The sequence below is a fragment of the Pongo abelii genome, chromosome 3 (assembly GCF_028885655.2).
Source record: "Pongo abelii isolate AG06213 chromosome 3, NHGRI_mPonAbe1-v2.0_pri, whole genome shotgun sequence".
In the NCBI taxonomy this organism is placed as follows: Eukaryota; Metazoa; Chordata; class Mammalia; order Primates; family Hominidae; genus Pongo; species Pongo abelii.
In genome coordinates, this window is record NC_071988.2 from 62,845,631 (window position 1) to 62,861,077 (window position 15,447).

The window sequence follows — 15,447 nt, forward strand, 5'->3', positions numbered from 1 at the left end:
GGTGAATCCGAGTAGCAATGGGGCTCTGCAAACTTCATTATGTTTTCTACCTTCTCTGTACCTGCATATTAACATTAAGAAATGCATATTATCTTATTATAAATTATTTTTCTTACATTTTTATTTATATTAGAGTTTAGGCATTATTTTCAAAATATTTTTGAACATTTTTTTTGAAATTCTGTGAAATTGTATAATGGGTTATACTATCTATAACCTTTGTTTCAGATAGTATTATAAAATATTTGTGTAAAGTGGTGCTGTGTGTCTAGAATTGCCTCTGGGACTTGCCTTTAACTCAGTCTTACTGCAGTTATGCACCTGCAAACCTTTAAAACCCGAACAGAAATTGTCTTGAAAGTTGAATTTCTGAACTATTTTCTAATTTGGAGTGACTGGGAAGGAAGAAAACTACAAGCGTGACTGTTTCTGTTCAAACTGGCAACCCCTTCAAGAGCTATTGAATAATAGAATGAAGGCCATCATCCCAGTGAAGGAATTCTCAATATACTTTCATTAGTAAGCACGTTTTTCCATTGTTTTAATCTTAGACCTGAAATGTAGAATGATTAGTGGTAACTATTTTGGCTGCTTAGTAGCTGGTTTTGCTACCCGGGTAAGTTCTATGAAATTAAGAGTTTTGATTTATTATTTCACAGTTGCATGTGGCAATTCCAGGAACCATTCCAAAACTACAAAGATTAGCTCATTTATCTTCACAGCAACTACTTTATCCCCACTACACAAAAGAGGAAACTGAGGAAGAGACATGTTAACTTACCAAAAGTCGGTGATATCCAGTAAATTGCAGAGCCTGGACACAGTTGTCTGGCCATGGAGGCCATGGGCTTAGCTAATTATGTTACACTGCCTTCAAAGGTTGCAATATAGCAAACGAGAAAGAACATGGCAGTAAAAGGATTAATGAGAAAACAGAATTAGATGATATTGCTTTTTTCATAAAGGAATCTTTAAGTTTCCACTTATGTTAAATTCATCATCCTATATCAAGTATGAATAATCAATGGAAGACCACCTTCAAATAAGAATTAATTTAATTGTTTATGATAAATAGAGAACCATAAACATTTTCAATTGCAATTGCCTTTTAAATGAGGAGAAAGAAATAAACAACTCAATAGCTATTATTAGACATATTATTTGGGCAAGAAAGGAAAGAAGAGACAAAGTGGGGGAGGGGAAAGAGAGACAGACAGATAGAGAGAAAGTGAGAGAGAGAATGGAAGGTAAAAGGTACAAGCAAGCAGGGAAAAAACGTGAAAAGAGAGCAATGATTACTGACTTTATTATAAGTGAGAAATCTGGCCATTTCTTGTCCGCCTAGTCTAGGCAAATTTCTGGTGTTTTAGATTATTTTCTTTTCTCATTCAAATGCTTATTTTAAAAGGATTCTGTTTTTAACCAGCTCATTTACCAGCGCCCCACTCCCACCGTGCCTCCAGTTTTCAGGAGCTGGAAAAGCTGGAACAATAATGGAACAATCATAATACTCCTTTCCAGACAGATGCACCTTCATTGATTTTCTTTATACATCCCCTTTCTGTAACATCCTCCTTTTGATCATATAATACAATTAGATCTTTGTCATAGCTTCTGTTTTTAAAATGTGCATATAATATTTTAATCTGTGGAAGTGATTATAACATAATGTTATAATGTTATAATGTTATAACATAATGTTATAATGTTATAACGTAATGTTATAATGTTATAATATTATAACGTAATGTTATAATGTTATATTATAATGTAATGTTATAATGTTATAATATTATAATGTAATGTTATAATGTTATTAATATAACATTATAATATTTATAATGTTATAAATATTATAATAATTTTATGTTAACATTTACTAAAATGATTCAGCACTGTGCATCAATGGCTGTTTATGGATAGAAGTTGTTGTTGGGCATTGCTAAAGGAAAGCAAGCTACTTGCAGATATCAATGAATTCAGATTATTATTAGAAGATTCTGGTGAAGCAGCAATAGTAGAAGGCAAACAGTAAAAAATGAAAGTTTCCGCTGCATGGAAATATTTATTAATTTTGTTATTATTAACTTTTGCAGTTAATTCTTAAGTTTCCTCTGTTATTATTATTTTGTAATTGTCATCGTTTTAGTGTTCACATAGCCTGTTGTCTTTTATTGATTTCCAAATATCACCATTTGGTCAATATTTACGTTTCAATGTCATGTTTCTTTCCCTCTAGAATAATCTCTTTTGAATATGACAGCCATATAACTTTGTTTTGTTATTTTGAGCACTTAGAATTGGGAGTCTTTGCTTCATATTTTTCCAATGTTTCATAGCATTGATATTTCTTGTTGTTTTCTTTTCAATGATACTGCTTTTATTTTTAACTCAGCAAGGTTAACATTAGTCCTAGACTGAAATACTTGTATGTCCTACCATTAGATTATGAAATAATATATTGTCTACTTAGGCTATTCAAAACAATGTTTCTTATATTTTTGTTGATTAAATTCATATAAAAGTTTACAGTAAAGATAATGACCCCTGGTGAATAAATATCTACCTATATATGGTCTCTTTAACCTGAGGATTTTGGTGTTGAAATGCTCCAGATGTATATATGATTACTTATTTAATTGTAGAGAATATAAGTTTCTCAATGTGTAGTCACTATCTTTCTACTGGAGTCATAATGATTAGTTGAAAAAAGCTGTGATAGATTTTTCAGTTAAAATTCATACAAGTAGAAATGATAGAGTGTATAAAAATCAGAAGCTACAGGCACGAATGTATTAGAATGATAAGTAATCATAAATCTTGATTGCAAGATGTCCGCTTTTCTCAATTGATCTTATTTGACAATAGTCAACAATACAGTTTTTAAACATTCTATATTCCTGGTCTCAAAGCCACACTGCAACTAGGATTATTGGTCGATTGTTTTTCTACCAACTGACCTTGACTTAGAAGAAATCCATATTCTGTTTATATTAATAACCTTTACATTTGTTCTTATATAGAAAAAATGTATTCAGTGCTCATGAAATAATAATATCGCATTCATTTCAATACAAAGACTTTTACTCGCACTCCGCCCCATGATTCTAATTAAACTTGAAAGGGAACAAATAACATTTAAAGTTCTTTAGGGAATAATGTTACACTCTTATTGGTTAGTTCATCCTCCTTTCAATCTTCTCTAAACTCTTAATTTTAGGTCTTTCAAATGAATTTAGTTTTTATATAAGAGTTAATATAAATATGCAGTAATTATATTCATACCCACACATATATGTACATGTTTTGTAGCCTTCTCATTTCAACTTAATATAGCATGAATATGTGCCCTCCAACACATATTCCATTGAACCATGCTATTTAAATTATTTCGTGATTTGCAACTGAAAATGTATGGGTCACTTCTAAATTTTAGTTCACCAATACCTTACTTCTGATTATATATAGTATTCCCACGATCTTATGTTTCTAAATAATGTTAGCGTTAGCATTAGCATTTTGTGTATACAGTTTTGCACTAATCTCAGCTTACTTCTTCAGGGATGGCTTGATGAGTATGCAGATCACTCTCTGTTTTCCATGAGAACACCCCGAAGATCCATTTACTGCCCTTCTTTGTCCTGCCTCGTTCCAAAGCAGGGTAACCCTCAGGAGCTTCATCACTTGGGACCTTGGCTTTCCATCGTTCCCCTGACAACAATGAGAGCCGCTGGCTCTGGCAGATTAGCTGGTGGGAGGAAAGAGAAGTTGGGGTGCTTCTTCTGTAGTGCTTGCTTCCACCTCCTAGTGGCTGGCCTCGGGTTTGACAACAGCTGAGTTCTGTGGTTTAATCTCCTATCCTCTCTTCATGCTTGGGTTTCATCAGTCACTAGACTTACCTCTTCTGCCTTAGAGGTGGAAATGGCTTCCCATGTTGTTAGTCGCTAAATGCTTTATATGCTTTGATTCTTTTACTCTTGGCCACACTTCTGTAAATAGCACCTCCATCAATCTCCCCTTATTTATATCTGTTGAGTAGGTCATCTATTTTCTATCTGAATCTGATAGAATAGGCAAAGGGATACAGCGACATTTTAAGCATTTGGAATATATTGTCACATTTTCTTCACAATTTAAATATACCCCTAGTAATGTATATGAATTTAAATATTCCTATAACTTTCTAACATTAGATTTGCTGTTTTTAATTATTGTCAAGATAACAGGCAAAATAGAACATAATACAGCATTCCATGATTGCTAATTAGGACAAATATTAAGAGAGAGAGTGTGTGTGCTGCGTGCGTGTGTGTGTGTGTGCACGCACCCATGCTTGCAGGTAAGTATACATAGCAATGTGTCTAAAAAGTGCTAGCCACGAATTATGTCCACATTTCAACTCAAGCACAGAATAGACACGTGAATAGAGGCAAGACCTTTCTTCTTTAAATAATATTGGCCGGGTGTGGTGGCTTAAGACTGTAATCCCAGCAGTTTGGGATGCCGAGACTGGCGAATCACCAGAGGTCGGGAGTTTGAGACCAGCCTGACCAACATGGAGAAACCCTGTCTCTACTAAAAATAAAAAAATTAGCCAGGCGTGGTGGCGGGCGCCTGTAACCCCAGCTACTCGGGAAGCTGAGGCAGGAGAATCACTTGAACCCGGGAGACGGAGGTTGCAGTGAGCCGAGATCGCGCCACTGCACTCCAGCCTAGGCAACAAGAGTGAGACTCTGTCTCAAAAAAAAAAAAAAAAAAAAGCCTTTTTTTTTTGAGATGGAGTCTCGCTCTGTCACCCAGGCTGGAGTGCAGTGACGCGATCTCGGCTCACTGCAAGCTCCGCCTCATGGGTTCACGCCATTCTCCTGCCTCAGCCTCCGGAGTAGCTGGGACTACAGGCGCCCGCCACCACGCCCGGCTAATTTTTTGTATTTTTAGTAGAGACAAGGTTTCACCGTGTTAGCCAGGCTGGTCTGGATCTCCTGACCTCGTGATCCGCCCGCCTTGGCCTCCCAAAATGCTGGGATTACAGGCGTGAAGTCTTATTTTTTAAATTTTCTGTGAGCCAGAGATAATAGTAATATTTGGTCCCTTCCAACTTTAAGTCTGTGATTGTACATCCCCATCAGATACAAAAGGACAGAAAGAAATCCTGCATATTCTGATAATGCACGATTGAAGAAGCAAAATCCACTTTGTGTGTTGAGTCACTGAGTCATTTGTAAAGCTACTTTTTTTCTCCAAGAACTGATGAATGCCGTGATGTATGTTATTTCTTTGGTAATATACTTCATCAGAGAATTATTTTTACAATGCCCAATGAAGTAGACTTAACCTTTTACTGTGTTAAGGGTCAAATTCTGTTAACAAAGAAATCATTCATGCTAATAAGAGAAATGGAATTCTACGTTTTTATCATTTCACATTTATGTATTGCTTTCCTGAACTTTTTTGTTGGAAAACTCTCATTTTGATATCTTTACGTTATGAATGGTTGGAAACATTACCTGAAATTAAGTGGTTCACTTCATCACGTTATTTTTCTTAGTACAGAATGTTTCCTTGGATTTTAAAAAGGGGTCTTGTGGCATGATAGGAAAGAGAGTATTTCTTGGAAGACAAGGAGCATGAACCTCAGAAGTAGCTCATTTGTACCGGAGGTAATGGTGTGAGAGATAGGTAATGCTAGGGCCTTTGAGAGGCTCAATGAAGTGGAAAAGGTAGATAGAGAGCTTACATATTTTCTGCAAATGTGTAGAATTTGCAATACTAAACCTGGGAAGAGCATGTAGTGTGTGATGTGCTTGCTTTGCATATGGGCATGGTGTTATTGACTCACCTTCACCAGGTCAAGGGCTTTGCATTGTTGGGGTGATAGATTTACCCTGCTCAGTTTGCCTGTCCTCCGTGAGCAGGAACATGAGTTTGTGAGACATCTGTGTAGGGTTAGGAGGGCAGCTGAAAGCTGTTGAACAGAAGGGAGCTAACAGGCTTGTGCACAAATTAAACTTGTAAGTGTAGTGCCATCAGTGCTCTGTGGAAATGCTGAGCAACCGGAGCGAGGTAGGAAGGGAAATCTTTAGGGATGTGGAGCATTTGGGGGGATTAATGAATACCTCAGAGAATGGGAAAATCATGATATTTCTATACACTATTTGCAAGAAAAATAATGTACAGAAATATTATGACATATTCCAAAAGCACATGTAGATGTTTAAGCATACATTTAGGCTTCTACATTTAGTAAACTAGATTTTAAAATGTTTTTCTAACACTTAACAGAGGATCTGTCATTGACTCAAACTATCATTAAAACAACAGCAAAAGCCAAAGAAAGAAAGAAAGAAAAAGTGTAAGGGCTCTCCCACAAATGCCTCAGGTGAGCAGAAGAGAAAGGCAGATGGCAGCCTCTGTGCTCAGTGGCAGCTGGCCAGCTTGGCCAGAATTGGCTGGAGATCCATGACCCTTTGGCTCTCTTGGGAGAGTGTAAAGTTCTGTCAGCTCATCCATTCAAATAATTAGCAAAAGATATTATTTCCCTGCTCCATCTGCTTGCATTTTTCCTAATAATTGGAACACTGAATAATGTTCCCAAGTCCTTCAGCTTCTCTGCCGCCACAACTGATCACATCTCTGGGGAAAGACCCAAGACTGAGAGAATAGTCAGGAAATTAAGTCTTCCCATGTGAGGGGCCTCCATGAGAATATGAGATCACCGCAAGCAGAGGTACATCAGGGCTCAGGAGTTTTGTGAGTGTGAGGTGGCAGAGATCATTCCACTTTGAAATTCACAGCCTGCAGCCTTCACCGTAGACAGGTGTCTTGAACATACAAGGCTTAGGAACCATGATGCTTACAAAAAGAGCAAGTGTTAAATCTTGTACTCAATCACAAATCAACCTTAAGAAATTGCCTTATAATGCTGGGTTGGGAAGCTTGATATATATATGTATATACATATATTGTATTATATATGTATGTATGTGTGTGTATACACACACACACACAAATACACACACATATATATAAAATCCTACAGCGGTGGTACTCTTATGGATATTCCATTATGGATTTCCCCAGACAGGGACTATGACTCTGCCTTCCTCTGCATGGTACCTAGCGCAGCACAATGCATGATGGCACTCAATTAAGTCCAGTTGACTTGGTGACTGTAAGTGTTTCAAACCAGTGAAGAATAGAAAGAATCAAAGTGGAATGTATGTTTGCATTTTGCTATTAATGTTAAATTACCTTTTCAACTCTAAGGCCCTTCTGACTTTGTTTCTTCACTTGGGACTGTGAGGGTGAATCTCAGTAAAAGAAATGATTAGCACCCACCTCAGTGTTCATTCACTCCACGTGTTTTACTGAGTATCTACCACATGCCAGTATCAGAGATGCCTGATTGACTCCATTTCTGCAAAGCAACCTCTATATTTTTAAGAAGTAAAGTGTTCTAATATTTGTCAATGTAGATATATTCAAAAGTAAGTTAGCAGCGGTTAACATTTGTACTGATTTCTATGACATTTAGAAGATTTTATATTAATAAATTGTAAGAGGAAGTGTTTATTTAAAAACTAAATTCATTTTCCTGAAAATACATGTTTTTACTGAGAGTTCATTCTACCCAAGATACTTTTTTTTCTTCTTCAGACAGCATATAAGTTATGAAACTGGGACAAACACTTAGTTTTTCAGATATGTTGTCAAATGTTTTTTCTACTATTCTTTCTACTCCCTATCATATAAGAATGGAGCTACTATTTACTTTTTTGAAAAGAACAATTTTCCTTTATAAAAAAGATTCTCTTAAACATTGTCATGTTGCAATTAAGATGTGAAAGGATTTAAAACAGAAACATCTCTCTATTGCAAGCAAAGTTTCAGTGTGTCTATAACAGAAGGAAATGAAATAAAGTATGATAAATGCATTTCAATGGTCAATTTAAATACTATAGTTACATAATGTTTAATAAATTTAACCTACTAATAGGAAAACATCATTTGTGGATTTCTATTTTATTTGAGTTTCAGCTCCTTCAAAAAGTAATATGGAAAAAAATAAGTCAATTTCCACGTAGGATAAAGTAACCACATGGGCAAAGTTAAATTGTTATATATTTTATAAATATAACCTATTTGCTCATCAAGTCATCTGAATTTTTTCCTGAACATCTCTTTTTTTAAATAAAACTTCTCCCACTAAAGTAGGTACATTATTGAGATATATTATATGCCATTTTAAAATACGTTGTCTTTCTGTAGGTTTGATGTCATTGCTTTATGCTACCTTTATGCCCATTAGGAAGCAAAGTTGAACTCGATTTTAAAATGTAATGTCTTTACAAGAATCAATGTCTTCGACATTTCATTTTGTAGATCAGTATAATGAGGCTTTAAAGTCTAATAAACAGGCCAATATCATAGAACTAAGTTTGGAATCTGGGCCTTGTGTATCCGCATTATGTTATCATCCACTGAGATGCTGGTAGATGTTTGAAGCTAGCTCCCTAGAGTAAAAAGCCTTGAATTATAGCATATGTTGATTTTCATGCTGTAAGTACCCTCACCAAGGCTGATTTAAACATATTACCATGACATCACTGAATAAGGAGTTACAAAGGGATTTACAGTAGTTCATCATTTTACATGATTTCTGTTGTATTGTTGAAATAGACATAAATAATCTCAAAAGCATAGATAATAAAACATTTAAAATTAAGAATTGGTGATTTTTTAATGTTAGTAGATAATTGTTGTTTATAGAATTTATTCAATTGTAAAGGCATATAACCTTTAAGAAATTAAGAATGGCTGTGTTTAACAACTGACTGATTCCTGACTATTTAACACTTGGTTCATACAGCTCTTGTAAGCTGGTACAAGCTGATCCCGTCACACCACTGGGTCACCAAAAATATTGATGTGTCATTTTGGGTGGTTGAAAATGTTTCCAATATGAATCTTCTCAATTTTGTTTTCACTGGCATGTGATGAAAAAAAGAGAAAAAGAGAGAAGAGAGAAATAGTTTGATATCTATATCAAATTGGGCACAAGTGATATAGGCTGCAGGACTGAAAATGTTTAAATTTTAGGCGATTGCCTGAAGTTTCTGAAAAAATAGTCACTTTCTTAGCATTTTTTTTAACCTATGAGCACGTGCACACACACACACACACACACACACACACACACACACACACCGTCTTATCTCTCCATTTTATGCTTCTTGGTCCTGGGTTTCCAGGCTTGCAAACTTGTTTAGTCTGTATGAACATTTGCTAGAATTCAGTCCCAGAGTTTTCATGTAAAAACTTTTGCTGATGAAGTATAACACTTATACTACAGAATCATCACCATACTACAATGTATAAGAGAACCTAATTATATTTAATGGTAAATCTATAACCATATTGTCATTAATGTTGTTAACTATATATTAATGCCATTTCCTCCTATGAGCTACATTATTTTTCCTGATTCTATTTTGCTGTGATTGTTTTTTGCCAAGCGAAATTCATTGTATGGGTTGATGTTTGATTCATGTGGTGAAAAGTTTACACTAGGTAAACTGAGATTAGGGTAGGGGTTTTACACAAGGAGCATAAATGTACCAAAGCGGAAGTGAAATTTGGAGTGATATAAAAGGTTCTTAGAAAAGTGGATTATGGCAACAACAGAAGCCATCAATTATTATTGGCCCTCAAATACAAGTATGGGGAAATAAATTTTATTCAGCAGTGTAGGGGAAATGTTAGCATTTAGGTGGATACTTCTGGGTAACTCACTCTCTGCCTAGTATGGGACAGCAGAGGGTCACTCATAAAACCGCCTTCATGAGTACATATCAGTGGCATGGGTGTTAGGCTTCTGAGGACAAAGCGGAGAAAACTTAGCCAGTCATCAGATATGGGGTTATGAAATTGACAAGTACCAAGCAGTCCTGAAAACTCTGGTAGCGTATGCAATAATCTTTAAAATTCTTTACAATCCTCCAACTCTGATTTCACTATATTACTGTTGGGATGATGATTACTATCTGGGGAGGTGATCCTGATGTGCCAGATGGTAAAATGAAGCTCTGAGGCCATGACTAGCATTGTGAAAGAGCAGATTGGCAGCTCTCCTGCAATCTGATAGGTGCTGGGAAGGCCTGAAAAATCCTAAAACAGCTGCTCTTTGATGTATCATCAAGCTTAAATTTACAATATTGGAGATTTATATTTTTGGGTCTTGAATGAGTACCTTGATGAAGAGGAAATATAGCAGGGGAAAAGATTTTAAAAAGGTAAAACTGCATTAGTTATTCCCAACTCATGGAAGAAAGGAACTCTGTTTTCAAATCAAGACATTTAGATGAGAGAGAGAGCAAACCCACCTCACATGGATATTGGATAGAAACTAGATAAAAGGTCCAGCAGGGACGATGCATTTTCAGTGACCCCAAGATTAGATAAAGGTCATAAATAAAAGGAAGAATCAGCAGGAGAAACTTTTACAAGGGTTGACCCTCTTTACAGGACAAGCTTTGATTAATCTGATCTAGCCAAATAAATTTTATATTCATCTGTGTAAGGGATTTTTATTTTCACATTTTACAAACTATTCAGATTGTAAAATGTATGTCAGAATAGTCTTGACCACAGTATCAGGCAACAGAAACAAACACACACACACTTTCATTTTATAAAATGAAATGTGTGGTTTACATTTATTCTAGAACAGATGAATAAAAAAGACGAAAAGTACAGTGAATATCCACTAGGTGGCGAGTGTGCTATGTCCCACTCACCTGCTTAAGGTGGAGCTGTTTCATCTTGTTCATCAAGATCTTATCAGATTGTGTTGTGGCCAAACAGATGTTTGAAGTGGATTTTAGAAGCCAGATAATAGTTTCCAATTATTAGAGAGTAACTCGCCTTATGAATTAGATGCCTTCCCCAACCACTGAGCAACATGAAGGGGTATTTATTAGATCACTATGTGTTTTAATACCACTGGTCACCGCTGCCAGGCTTTTCATCTGAACTCTGTTCTGGTTATATTCCCAATATCATGCAATCTGGAGTTAAGAGCACCGTCCTGGGCTACAGATTCTTTCCTGTAATTTTCCTCGTACTAACGACTGTTAATCAACCAAATGGACCTGAGATCCTCTTCCTTTGGCACTTTACAAGTCTTTGTTCTTTCTTTACGGCCCTCTTATGTGAAGTACCACATTTTAAGCACTACACACAGAGGATTAATAATTGTAGGCTTGGAAGATAAGATCAGCTGATAGGGACATGTACCTACTCAAAGTTACACTACAATGACACTTCTGCCTTAGAAAACCTCTCATTTATGAACCCTTTTTGGGGGCAGGAGTAATTTGCATTAATTTGATGTACCAATTAGACAAAATGTAATAGTGATCTTTACACTTTCTTAGGTGTATTCTCTTTCAGTTTGACTTAGTTAACAAGAATTGCTTTCTTCCCAGCTTACAATGAACTCTAATCATTTGTGTTGTATCCTTTATTTTTCTTTACCCCTTTGATTTATCACATATCAATAGAAAAATTACAAAAGTAACATGATCCTTACCTAGTAATGCTGAAATTTTTAAGAATGTCAATTATAATGTTAATCTTGAATCAAATTGTCATTCTCTTTCTCAAGTTCATTTAGACTTAGCACATTGTGATTTCTGATTGACTATCATTTGTGCAAAGTATTATAGAGAAGTCAAAATATAAAGAACACAGATCAGTTGAAAAATCAGGGTAGAAAAATATCAATAATGTTATGTAAGTCAATTATTAAAGTAACATCTACATCAATCTCATAAACAATAAATAGACATAAAGGAGCCTCTTTACTCTTAAGTTAGTTCCCCTAAAAAGCCAACTCTAGCTTCTAAGCACTCTGAATTATCTGCTTTTCCTCTCTGGGCAATGTCCTTATTTGCTAAAAGCTCCCGATTCTGTCAAATTAGAAAGTAACTCACATTAATTTATTAATTGCTTATACATTCCTATTTTTCCTTAACAGGATTTACTTAAGAATAAAGAAATGCCTTAGAAGGAATTTTTAATGCTAATGTCTTGGGCAATAATCTGAGTATTCTTCCACATGCCAGGATCATGAATGTTGATATGCTAGCCAGAAAAGACGTGTGCTCCTCTGAAGATTCTCCATAATGGGAGGCTTAGATCAGAGCTGTGGAGAGACAGCCCATTAGAATCCTGGCTCCACCACCAGTAGCAAAAACTAAACAAAACAAAACAAAACAAAAACATTGTGCAAAACAAAACAACAACAAAATGCTACTTGTGCAAAAATAGTGGTTTTGCACAAGATGCTAATATTTCTGAACCCCTGCTTCCTACTATGCTAATAGGCAGGTGTGGGAGGGGATAATAATACCTAATACATAGAGTTGACGGAAATTGAAATGAAACAGTACATTGACTTAACACTTTGCTTGATAAAGAGTAAGTTCTGAATCAATAGTTACATTATCAGTTTTTACTAATGTGATGAAACATGGATCAGATAAAAAGCAGGATATATCACCATTGTAATTTGATTTTATCCTAATTTCCAAGAAAAATAAATTTAAAATATTTTAAAACCTACATTTATTAACTTAATCCCATTGCAGTGCACATAATTTTAGTGACTTTTTAAATTACAAACAGAAAACTTGTTATCAAGCCATTCAACACTTGAAAACTGTACTTAAGATTATTTACACAAAATAATATTTCTCAGTATTTTCCTCTACTTTAGCCATTTAAAATTTCTCTAACTGGTGGGCTGCGGTGGCTCACGCCTGTAATCCCAGCACTTTGGGAGGCCGAGGTGGGGGATCATGAGGTCAGGAGATCGAGACCATCCTGGCTAACACAGTGAAACCCCATCTCTACTAAAAATACAAAAAATTTGCCGGGCGTGGTGGCGGGCGCCTGTAGTCCTAACTACTCAGGAGGCTGAGGCAGGAGAATGGCGTGAACCCAGGAGGTGGAGCTTGCAGTGAGCCGAGATCGCACCGCTGCACTCCAGCCTGGGCGACAGAGATAGACTCCGTCGCAAAAAAAAAAAAAAAAAAAAAAAAAAAAAATTCTCTAACTATATCAAAGCTTAATATGAAGAAAATATAATTTGAATATTAACTGAATATTTTAAAGAATATATAAGATATAGTGGAAAAATATATTTGAAAAACAATGAAAAGAGTTTTTATTGTTGTATAAGATAAATTAACTTTTTAAAGTTTTAAAATAATTTGTAATAAAAAACATGAACATGTTATGAAAAATAGAATTTATGTTTTTATAATAGTTAATATTGCAGTAAAAACTCTATCATTTTACAAATAAGGATGCATTGGAGAGTAACCCACATTACTAGCAACGTTCTGTAGACAAACATTCTACTTAGTCAACAAAGTCATTACTCAATTAATTATTTAAGTGCAGTAAGTGATTATAAATTGTATATTGCTTGAGATTCATGCAGATTTGCTTCTCAGGATCTAGCAACTGCCTACTTAATATATGGTACTTAAAATGAAACAAATTATTTTCTTTTATTTTAAATACAAGTCTTTTTACAATAACTTTTTACATTTTAATAATATTTGATTTAAAAACACAAGTGGCAAACTATGAAAACATGCTGAAAACATGTAGTTCAAATATCCATAAAAATTTAACTTGGCTTATTGAACTTGTTCCTGAAAAATTTATGATTGTTACAAAGAAATGATATCTGGTATGCATGCTCAAAATTAAACATTTAAAAAGTGTCAATTTGCATATCTGGGGGCTTCTGTATCTACTCTATTTTCTGAAATATATTTAAACATATGTTTATCTTTCTATTTCTTCATACAAATATGAATATCATAGGTCCTGTGATCTCCATGATAAATGATGTGCATCCCTGTAATCTAGATGTATGTACATCTGACCATAGCAAAAAATAAACCAAATATAATCCCAATATATATGTAAAAACTTCGCCATTTATAAAAATGTCCCCAAACACACACATGGATCAGTACAAGGCGAATTTACATAGAATGATTCTTGGACAGGGATGCTTGGCACATAAGCAGAGAGAAGAAGGAAAGACCAGTATGATAGAGACAAGTGCATTAGAGACAGTGGGCAACAGAAGAAAAGCTTCCATCCATGATTTTATTTCCAGTCTTCCTGTGGCTAGCTATATTTCCCTTTCCCTTAGGTGACGAATCTGCAATAGATCCCATTAGCAATTTCTCTATTTTGAGCTTAGCTAACTTAAGTGGTTTTCTGCTTCAGGCAAGTTAGATGGGTTTCTTAATATTGTTTCTAAGCATGTAACATTTCTTAGGGATGTATTGTTGCATTAGATCACATAGTATCCCTAAATAAAACTATTTTGAAAGCATATTTTACTAAGTTCATAATATGTAAAACCCCTTTAAACATTATGCTGTAATATGACTGCAGTATTGAAAATAAAGACATTTTAATAGACATGAAAATTTTAATAGACATTAAAATTATATAGATACAATGCCACCTTTTACTCCCATTTAATTATGTACTACATAAAAATACAGTAGAAATCATTGCCAAAAAATTTAATAAAAAATTAAATTTCTCTAAAAATATCAATTGTTTCTGATCTTTCTGTAGAATTATCTATCTAGTTATTTTGCATAATAAACATATATTACCTTGTATTAAATCCATATCAGATTTATGAAGGGTCGATGTTTAATTTAACTGCTTAAATGAAAGATATTACTGATTATAATCTATATTAAGATGTATATCCAAAATTTTGTTATAGATTAGAGATAAAAATCATAATTAGTATTAAATAATATTTTTCCATGGCTCTTGGAGGAGAGATAATTCATTTTCACTTAACAAATATAACCAATAGTTTTGGAATCAAAGTGAAGGGACCATTAAAAACAATAAAAGGAAAACTAAGTACCAAATACAATTTCAATACATTATTGCTAGGAGCAATTGGTAGACCATGACTACATAAAATATACAAAAATTCAGTAATAATATAAAATATTTTTTTCAATTCTTATATTTCTCAAGCTAGGTTTACAAATTTTGAAAAGTGGCTTTATATTTTAAGACTGTTGGGGTAAAAATTTCAGCATTGATTTACCATGTTACTTACAGAGACAATTTTCCTCGAAATGGCTTTGGGAAAAATACGCTGCTGCAAAAGTAAATCTAAAACAAATAAGAAAATATATTGATGGGAAATGGTGGAAATAGTGGCTTCAGCTCTATGAAATTGCTATTTTTGTAGGTAAAAAATGGCAAGGTCATATGGTTCAATGTAAAAAAAGTGCATATATATGTGTGATCTATTATGTAGACAAGATTTGGAAATAAATTTTAAAAGAATAAAAATAGTTATGTTTGAGGCGTAGAAGTATC

At 34.4% G+C, this 15,447-nt stretch overlaps 1 long non-coding RNA gene across 7 annotated transcripts in view; it reads right to left on the bottom strand.

Moving 5' to 3' along the window:
- Positions 1 to 15,447, bottom strand: part of LOC129058785 (uncharacterized) — a 56,408-nt gene that overhangs the window by 30,121 nt on the left and 10,840 nt on the right. For 6 of the 7 annotated variants that reach the window (XR_010139862.1, XR_008524178.2, XR_010139863.1 and 3 more), the window contains 4 exons: positions 15,182 to 15,237; positions 14,715 to 14,763; positions 3,554 to 4,061; positions 782 to 871 (listed from right to left, as the gene is read on the bottom strand). This is a non-coding gene — a long non-coding RNA (uncharacterized LOC129058785). Of the gene's footprint in view, positions 1 to 781; positions 872 to 3,553; positions 4,062 to 14,714; positions 14,767 to 15,181; positions 15,238 to 15,447 lie in introns of all 7 variants that reach the window. The other variant, XR_008524176.1, reaches the window with a different exon arrangement.